A 9788-nucleotide genomic window follows, 5' to 3' on the forward strand; every position below is an offset into this window, starting at 1 on the left:
TTTGGGGTTTTTCCTTGAGGACGAGAAAACTTCTCTTTCCTTCTTTGCTCCGGACTACTCTTAGGAATGGAAGACTCCTCTTCTTCCCTTAGCAAAGAGGCCCAGCTCCCCTCAGGTAGTCATTCTCTTGATGCACCTTCACTATTCTCCAAGAGGACCGCTTGTTGCCAATTCAGAGCTTGATCTCGGTCTTGCTCCTCAGCTGATGACAACGCACTCCCTCGTTCTGAGTCAACTCAACCAGCGGAGGGAAGGAGAAGTCTGAAGCTCGTTCTTGCTACTGACGATGGTCACCTTTCCCCTACATGGGTTAGGTTCTCCCCAGAGTAATCCCTTCGGCGTTGATGACGCTGCTCCCTCGCTCTGAGATGTCAGCCCATGGAGGAAGTGCAAAAGGCAGAAGCTTGTTCCTGCTCCTCTTAGGGGAAAACTTTTCTGTTTGTGGGTCAGGTCCTCTCCTAAGGGGTCTCTTCAGTGTTGACGACACCTCATTCCCTTGTTCTGAGTTAGCTCAGCCGGCGGAGGGAATGCGAGGTCTGAAGCTTGATCCTGCTACTTACGGTAGATACCTTTCCTGTACAGTACTCGGGTTCAGTCCTCTTTGAGTGATCCCTTCATCGCCGATGTAGCCGCAGTCCCTCGTTCTGAGATGTCTGCCTGCGGAGGGAGTGCAAAGGGTGTAAGCATGTTCCTGCTTCTTTCAGGGGACACCTTTCCCATTTGCAGATTAGGTCTCCTCTTGGTTGGTGTCTTCAGCGCCAACGACAATGTACCCTTTCAATTTGAGAAGTCTCAGTCGATAGAGGGAATTACAGCGCAGCGTTCTTTGACCGTCACTTGTCCTAAAAGCAGGCTAGTCTAGTTCCTGTGGCAGAATCGCCTGTAGCTCTCACCAAACTTCTATGGGAGTTTTTTTGATGAGCGATGCAACTGTTAAGACCCCTCCTCCTCCCCTCCCCCCCTCCTCCTCCCCTCCCCCCCCTCCTCCTCCCCTCCCCCCTCCTCCTCCCCCCCTCCTCCTCCCCCCTCCCCCCTCCTCCTCTCCCTCCCCCCCTCCTCCTCCCCCTCCTCCTCTCCCTCCCCCCCTCCTCCTCCCCCTCCTCCTCCCCCTCCTCCTCCCCCTCCTCCTCCCTCTTAGGACTGCAGTAGGACGATTACTACTGTGAACCAATCTCAAGGAATGCTGAGATCGCGACCTATGAGCTTCACTGCGAGAGGACAATAGATGCACGAGCTAGCTCGCTCACGTTATTTCTTCAAGCGCTATTACTGCAACGAACTCTTCATTGAGTATTCTAGTGAGTCTCTCATTCAAACGACACAAGCTCTAGACTCTTTGTCTAGAGGAAGTGTGAGCGCTACCTCATCAATGCGAGTGTGCTCTACTTCGGTAGTGCTTGCAAAAGGATACACATGCTAGACTATATTCAGAGTAGGAGCAAACGCTACTTCATCAACGCTAGTGCGCGCTACTTTAGGTTGCGCTTTTCTTCGGTGACATACAGAACTCCATTCTACGATCACTATTACTCGCGCAAATTTGGTAGTGGTCATCGTTTTTAAACATCTTAACTTACCTGGTAGTTATATATATAGCTTACGTCCCTGATGTCAGCTATATATATAACTACCGGGTAAGTATGTTCAAAAATTTATTTTATGATGAAAATATCATTTCTCCACGACATACAATTAAGGGAATTTAGCTCACTTTCTTTTCTTGGAACCTAACCCAGCACTTGCCAAAGGTAGGAGAAGTGTACACTCATCAACCTTCGCTCTTAATACTTAACTCGCCAAGTGGAATGTGTTGTTTAGCTCGTCAGCTCTCGAACATTCATTTTTGAACTCTTCTTCTGTGGCTACTACAGTACTACTTTTGCTCCTTTTTTTACTATTTCTGACCTCTTCTGCTGTGGCTACTGTTACTTATGCTTCTTGTGTATTGATTTACCATGGACAATGGCGATCAGTCGCCTCCTCATCTCCCTGTATTTAACCTTTTAGATCACTTGTTTTGGTATTTGTTACCTTACAAGTGTACATTTTCATTAAATGGTAGACAGTTTTTATGGCAACTATTTGTTTAGGTGTTTTTATATACATACTGTTATTTATAGAAACCTTACTACTTTACTGTAAATAACCAATCTATTGTAATATTACACAAATTATATTTATCTTTTGTTTACTATAGCTGTAAACTGTAAATAAGTTGGTCAGTGTATATAGGGATCTTAAAAGAATAGTAACAACGCACAGCATGCAGTCTCTGGAGATTTATATTTTTACCAAAGGAAGTCAACATGGTGGCAGCAGTTATTTAAAGAATCCAAAGAAAAAATTCCATTGTTACTGAAGGTGTTTTCTGGAGAAAATGGCTGAATCTGTGTTTCATTTGCCTCTCCCACTAGACCCCTTTGATAATAATCTTGCTAATACCTTCAAAAAAATAGAGGAGACAAGTGGGCATCTATACAACAGCAAGCAAAGCTTATTTTAAACCCAAGAAAACAAAGGTTGCCATCATTCTTCATTGTGCAGGACCACAAATGTTAGAAATGTTTGACCAGTTTAATTTTGAAGCAGAGGAACAGAAAGATAATGCTGACGATGTAATTAGGATTTGTTCTAACACTAAACAAACCTTATGCTATTCAATAGAAATATCTTTTGGCAAATCTGGAAGACTAGCCAATCATTTTTAAAAGAAAACCTAATTTGAGCTCTTCATGAATTTATATTCTATCTATAAGTATCCAAGTATATAGTATAAAGGGTATATGAACATTCCGTGGCCATTTTCGTTGCTCCCCGAGCTTTAAAGGGATATGGGTGTAACCATGGTGTAACCTATTTAAAGGGCTGAGTGTGAGAATAAGCCTTATGTGGTCTGAAATACTGTTTGTTTCTGCTTGTTTTTTACGGTATATTCATGTCATTTCATGCCTGAAAATATAGTGGTACCTGGCATCTGTTTACCCCTTTGCTTACTTAAGGCTGTGAGACACATCACCAGTAGATTAGGGAAAGGGATCATTGCTGGTAAACAAAACTCCTTTTCGATGATTTGTCACTAAGATAACACCCCGTGGCAACATAGATTACCAAATAATTCTTCACTCAAGGGGTCACTGCACTGTAATTGTTCAGTGGCCACTTTCTGCTTGCTTAGGATTGAAGAGACTCTTTAGATATGGTAAGCAGCTCTTCTAGGAGAAGTACACTCCAAAATCAAACTATTGTTCTCTAGTCTTGGGTAGTGCCATAACCTCTCTAGCTTGGTCTTCCACTGTCTCTCGTTAGTTCTCCTGCTTGAGAATACACTCAAGTACACTATTCTATCTTATTTCTCTTCCTCTTGTTTTTGTTAAAGCATTCTGCTTTTCCAACTAGGGTTGTAGCTTAGTAAGTAATACTACCACTACTAGATACATATACCAAGACACTTCCCCCAAATTTGGGGGTCAACCGTCATCAAACAAATTAAAAAAATAATGGGACCTTTCCTCTCTATGTTCCTCCCAGCCTGACAAGGGACTCAACCGAGTTCGGCTGGTACTGCTAGGGTGCCACAGCCCTACCTCCCCCATTATCCACCACAGATGAAGCTTCACAACGCTGAATCCCTTACTGCTGCTACCTCTGTGGTCATCCAAGGCGACTGGAGGAAGCAGCACGACCTACCGGAACTGCGTCGCAATCTCTCCCCATTCATTCCTTTTTCTAGCACGCTCTCTTGCCTCTCTCACATCTATCCTCCTATCACCCAGAGCTTTCTTCATTCTATCCATCCACCCAAACCTTGGCCTTCCCCTTGAAATGAGCCTACCCAGGAAGAACACAAATTCCCAAGAAGCCATATCTCCATAAGGAAAGACCCAGAGTTTGCTTATGGTAAAAAAATGCAAACAATGAAAATATTTCATTAAGGTAAATATTTCACAATACAGATGAAACTTCAAACCAGCCGGTCATTAGCCACCCGTCCCAACCAACGGGTGGATGAGGTTTCGTGTGAACGAGGACCTGAATTGTACCCGTTCGTTTTGTGGCCTACAACCCCGACTTTTCCTCATAGTATAGAGTCATAGAAATTAGAGTTACAGTGAACCCTCGCTACTTCGCGGTTCGACCATCACGGATTCACCACTTCGCGTATTTTTTCCATAACCCATATATATATACATATCGCGGATTTTCCGGAAATTTAGAAAATACCGCGATATCTGAAGACCCCAAATACGATATTTCGTTACCTGTAATTCCATTAATACTGTAATTAGTAATATCTGCTCTTACTGATTGTTCATTGCATTACATATGACATATAATTAAGCACAGAAGAAATAAAACACGAAAAGAGAATGTGATCATACGATAATTCAGTACTGTATACAGTACGTAGTAAAGTTAAATCGAACATGAAACGCAAATCAGATGCAGTCATACCATATTAGAATGGTGTAAGGCTGCTGATGGCTACCAGTGTACTACAAATGTAATGGATGTGCTTCTTTTCCATGAATCTTTTGTATGTATACGTACGTAGTACTGCATCCAATAATATTCTTTGTTGCAAAAATCACATTTCGAATAAGCGTACGAGAGAGAGATAGAGAGAGAGAGAGATAGAGAGAGAGAGAGAGAGAGAGAGAGAGAGAGAGACACATCCTACAACAAAAGCGTAAAATAGCGTACGTAAAGCTATTATTATTATTGTTATTATTATTATTATTGTTGTTGTCAATAAAATTATTATTGTTATTATTATCATTATTATTATTATTATTATTATTATTATTATTATCATTATCATTATTTATTATTATTATTATTATTACTGTACAGTATACTGTACAGTATCTTGTACTTTGAATTGGTAACCTACGCATCATATAAGACGGGTTGTGATTGGTTCAAGCGCTGATAGATGACGAATCAGAACTCAAGTTTTGTTATCTAGCCTGTGATTGGTGTTTTGCCCGCATCTCCAACTTCCAGCCTCTGTTCGCGGCCACTTTCTCTTACGCCGTATCGCTGAGTAGACGTTGTTAAGTTTGTGAACTTTAATCTGTGCTGTGTGCGACTGTTTTAAGTTGAACTTTTTGTTGAACTTTCTGTTAAATCCTACTGTACAATGGCTCCCAAGCGTTCTGCTTCTACTAAGGCTGGTAGTGAGCCTAAACGCCACCGAAGGATGAGGACGATTGCTGAGAAGGTGACGCTTCTCAATATGTTGAAAGACCGTAGAAGTTTTGCGTCCGCAGCCCGCCATTTTGGAATCAATGAATCCACCGTTCGCTATATCAAGAAGGACGAGGCGAACATTAGAAAGACGGCTGCAATCACCTTTAGCATACATATATAAATATATGTATACATAAATATATGTATATATATATATATATATATATATATATATATATATATATATATATATATATATATATATATATATATATATATATATATATATATATATATATATATATATATATATATATATATATGTATGTATATATATATATATATATATATATATATATATATATATATATATATATATATATATATATATATATATATATATATATATATATATATATATATATACCTTATATATATATATGTGTGTATATATATTTGTTCCAACACGAATACTTACCTCGAACTACTTTCTTAGGAGTCACTGGTGATCTCCTCTCCATCGACCAGAGTTTTGAGTAAGTTAACCTCCCACTCCGCGCTCTAAGTAGCCTTACCCCCGGCATCAAGGAATGTGCCCCGAGGGTAGGATTAAGGTAGGTCGCTTGCTTGCTGGGTCAGCATCCTCATTAAGTTCTCTGGTCGCGAGGCGTACACAACCCTCGCTCTCGTATCTGTCGATCCTTTGTGTGCGTTCTGTGCCCCACGTGTTCCCAGCGTGGCAACTTGCGTTTTTCCAGTGTGCTTTCCCAAGTGTTCCTGTGCGTTCACCTTTCAACCGTGTGCTTACCCAGTGTTTTAATTGATTTCCATAGTGCTTGTGTCGTGCGTTGTGTGCGTTATGGAGCAGATTCGCCGTTGTCCTGGGCCTAGAGCCGGGAAATCGTGTGGAGCGTTCCTCTCAGAGCCCGAAGTGGATCCTCACTCCCTTTGTTCCTCCTGTAGGGGAAAAGTTTGCTCGTCAGCAGACACGTGCCCCGAGTGTGTAGACTGGAGCGATATACAGTGGGTATGCTACGGTACCAAAAAGAGGAAATCAGCGAAACGTTCCCCCTGGAAAATTAGTGTTTCCTCGCCGATACCGTCACCCAGTGAGCGGTCCGACGGGGGCCTCGGTTTCGCCATCCCCTACACAGAGTAGGGGACGAGGTAAGTCTAGTGTGGTGGATGAACAAGGCGTCCTATCCCAGGAGCCCAGTGTTAGTGCAGCGCCAATAGCGGGCCCCTCTAGGGCTAGTGAAGGACCCAGTAGTGCGTCCGGAGAGTCGGCCCTTGTGCTTGGGGGGCACGCTTCCTACGATGACCCCTTGTGGGGTATTAACGTGGTCTCAGTGTCACCGCCGCCCTCGTGGGCTTGTGCTTCTGGTTCCTTTTAGGGGGAGACAACCAGAGGAAAGTTCGACCTTCAGGTAACGATGCCTGCGGTTGGAGGCTCCCGAAGACGCCGGGTAGGTCACCCCTGAGGATGGATGTGACCCTGGATCCCTGGCTCCCGGGCATGGAACGGTTTGAGTCGTTCCCAACCCTCCCTACGGAAGTTCCCGATGACTTCCTCCAACCCTCGACCTCTGGCATTCAACGCCCGAAGAAGTCCCTCGCAGTCCCGCTACCAGCCGACACGTGGTGAACACAGTGTCGTCTGGCTCATCGGACGTCTATTCCTCGTCAGAGGAAGAGGTCAGGGTGAAACACCACCGTCGGAAGGAGCGGTCCAGGAGCGAGCGGTTCCCGGTCGAGGTCGCGCTCTCGTTATAGCAGGAAGCGCTCCCGCTCCCCGAGCCGTAAGTATAGGAGAAGTGTATCTCCCGGTGGCGCCTGGATCTACGTATCGTCGCGGGAATCGAAGGTGCTTCGTTCCCCGGACCACCAGTCCAGTGAGCGGTCCCCAAGGCGGCCGCCCTCCAAGCACAGCCTTGACCCTCGCGACCTAGCTCGCATGAAAGACCTCTCGATATAGCATAAGTCCTCGAGGCCTCCGGTTCACCCCGCCAGCGGGGGGAAACGCGCTTCTTACCAGGCAGCCTGGCCGAACCAGCCCAGCTGGTGCGGCCTTCAGGTCGGAAGGAACGGTTCCCGCTGTCGGGTCAGCCCACGAGAACCGCGCCCTCAGCACCCAGAGCCTTCGGGCGTACGAGAGTCCCCGCTGAACCAGCGGTGCCTACACTATCCCGAGCCCCTGGTGCGGTCTTACCTGCAGATGAGGTCCAGTACCTCGGCAGGACGGCGCCCCTGGCCCCGAGGGCTAGGCGTCCAGTCGGGCGTGCCCGTAAACCGGCTCCCCCGCCCCAGGCCGAAACCTCGGCAGACGGGGGGGAGGGCTCCCCGACGGAAGACTCCGCCTACAGGAGAGTGGTTAGCCTGATCAGAAGGCACCACAAAATAGCTGAACCTGCAGCTACAGATGGAGATTCCTGGAGGTCGAGCCTGCTGAGAATCATGCAAACTCCCCTCCCACCTAAGTCATCCCTGGCACTCCCTCTGGCCCGAGATCTAGTTCTAGGACAAGAGTACATTGACAAAGTGGTGGCCAGCAATGCCAAGGCTCCCAAGACCCGAGAGTGCCTCTAAATTGCTCCAGGGCCTCAAAGCCCAAGGGAAGGTCTATTTGCCCGAAGGACGTCGCCCCAGGTCCTTGTAAAGTGGAGACGGCCGTGGACATTCTGAGTCAAGGCGTCTCAGACGACAGAAGCCTCTTCGGCCCCAGTCTGTTTTCTCACCAGCAGAGGCCTCCATGATGGAGGAGATGTCGCGAGACTTGGTTAACGTCTCCTCTTGGCTGGACCTGGTGGGCTTCCACGTTGGTGGGTGTTCAAGCCTCCTTCGACCCCGAGGACTCTGATCAGCAAGGCCTAATGAGGGACCTCATTACCTCCGGGGGTAAAACCCTCAAGTTCCTAACCTATCAGTCTCTCGCCCTTACAGCCAACTGGGTTCTCCGTAAGCGAGACACTGTTCTTCACGAAAGTGTCTCGGAAGGTACCGGACAGGGAGGCGCGAGCAATTCGCAGCCTGCCCCCTGTGGGGAGGAGTCTCTGTATCCTCTGAAAGAGCTAGAGACCTTAATGGAAAAGGTCTCGAAAAAGAAGGAGGCCAACGTCACCAGACCGGCAACTTCTAGGAGACCTCCATACAAGAGGTCCGTCTCGTACAGCGCCGCGACGCCCCAAGCCTCTTCCAGCGCTACGAGGAGAGAGGCCCCCCTCTTCCTCCTGGTCCTCAACACCGCAACCCTCCCCGCAGGGGAGCTGCAGCGCCCTCAAGCTCCTTCAGGTCGGGTTACTCCGCTTCTAGGAGAGGCTGATCAGGCCGCTCCTCTAGAAGAAGGTAGAGTGGGAGGCCCCCTATCCCCGCCCAAGCCTCGGGTTGGGGGATGCCTCAGACTACATTGGCAAGCATGAAAGGCGCAAGGAGCAGAACCTTGAAGATGCTGTGTCGTCCCCCCTTTGAACCCTTGAAAGATATCGTAGACAAAGATCTCACCCTCAAGGCCGTCTTCTTGCTGGCCTTGCCGTCCGCTGAGAGATTGGGAGAGATCCATGGACTGTCATACGACGTCTCTCACTCAAAGGGGTGGAAAGAAGTATCCTTCAAGTTCGTGCCTTCTTTTGTGGCAAAGACTCAGAACCCAGCAGTCTGGGACCCGAGGTTTGAAGGTTTCTCAATTCCTGCCATCCCTAAGATAGGCAATACAGAAGACTTAAAATTGTGCCCAGGTGCGAACAATTAGGAAATACCTGGAAAGGACAGCGCATCTCCGACCAGGCATCAAGAGCCTCTTCGTTTCCACAGGTATTAATAAGAAACAAGTTTCCAAAAACACCATCTCCTTCTGGTTGAGACAGGTTTATCGCCAGAACCTACAAGGAGGATGGCATGGCAGTGCCAGGCACTCCCAGACCTCATGACATCAGGGGCCTGAGCACCTCCTTAGCCTTTGAGAAAAACATGGCAGTAGGGCAAATCCTACGAGCAGGTACTTGGTCGAACCAGTCAACCTTTACTGCCCCACTACCTCAAGGACTACTCAAGAAAATCCTTGGACGGGTTCTCCATTTGGACAGTCGTCTCCGCCCTCCAAGCGGTGTAACGGTAAAACCCCAGGCGCATTCAAGACTTGCGACCAGTAGCACAGTGCGGTTTCCTACCTCCTACCCAGTTGCTTACTTGCCTCTTCGGGGAAGTAACCGTCTGTTCCCAGATAATAAACATTCTTCACGGGCTACGCTTCAAGAAGGAACGTCTAAAAGAAGTTTTTTCAAAGGGTGAGTACTTAGACACTAACGTGAATTTTTGTGTAGTTACCCTCGCTTCCGCTCTCTAGTAGGTCCCGTTATCCAGAGGCCTTTTGGCCTCCACGGCCGGGTCAGTGGGTCAGAATAGCACTCCCTCCTCCTAAAGTGTAAGTCTCCTAAGAAAGTAGTTCGAGGTAAGTATTCGTGTTGGAACAAATAAAAAATTTTTAAATAATTTTTATATTTCCTAACATACTTAACGAGAACTACTTTCGGGTAATGGCCCTCCCTTCCCTTCCCCGAGTGCCTCTCTTCCCTTGCTAGCATTATGCTAATTCAATAGAACTT

At 46.8% G+C, this 9788-nt stretch overlaps 1 protein-coding gene across 1 annotated transcript in view; it reads right to left on the bottom strand.

Moving 5' to 3' along the window:
- Positions 1-9788, bottom strand: part of LOC137646049 (mediator of RNA polymerase II transcription subunit 23-like) — a 714542-nt gene that overhangs the window by 524268 nt on the left and 180486 nt on the right. The gene's annotated exons all lie outside the window — the stretch shown is intronic.

The sequence above is a fragment of the Palaemon carinicauda genome, chromosome 8, assembly GCF_036898095.1.
Source record: "Palaemon carinicauda isolate YSFRI2023 chromosome 8, ASM3689809v2, whole genome shotgun sequence".
Lineage (NCBI taxonomy): Eukaryota > Metazoa > Arthropoda > Malacostraca > Decapoda > Palaemonidae > Palaemon > Palaemon carinicauda.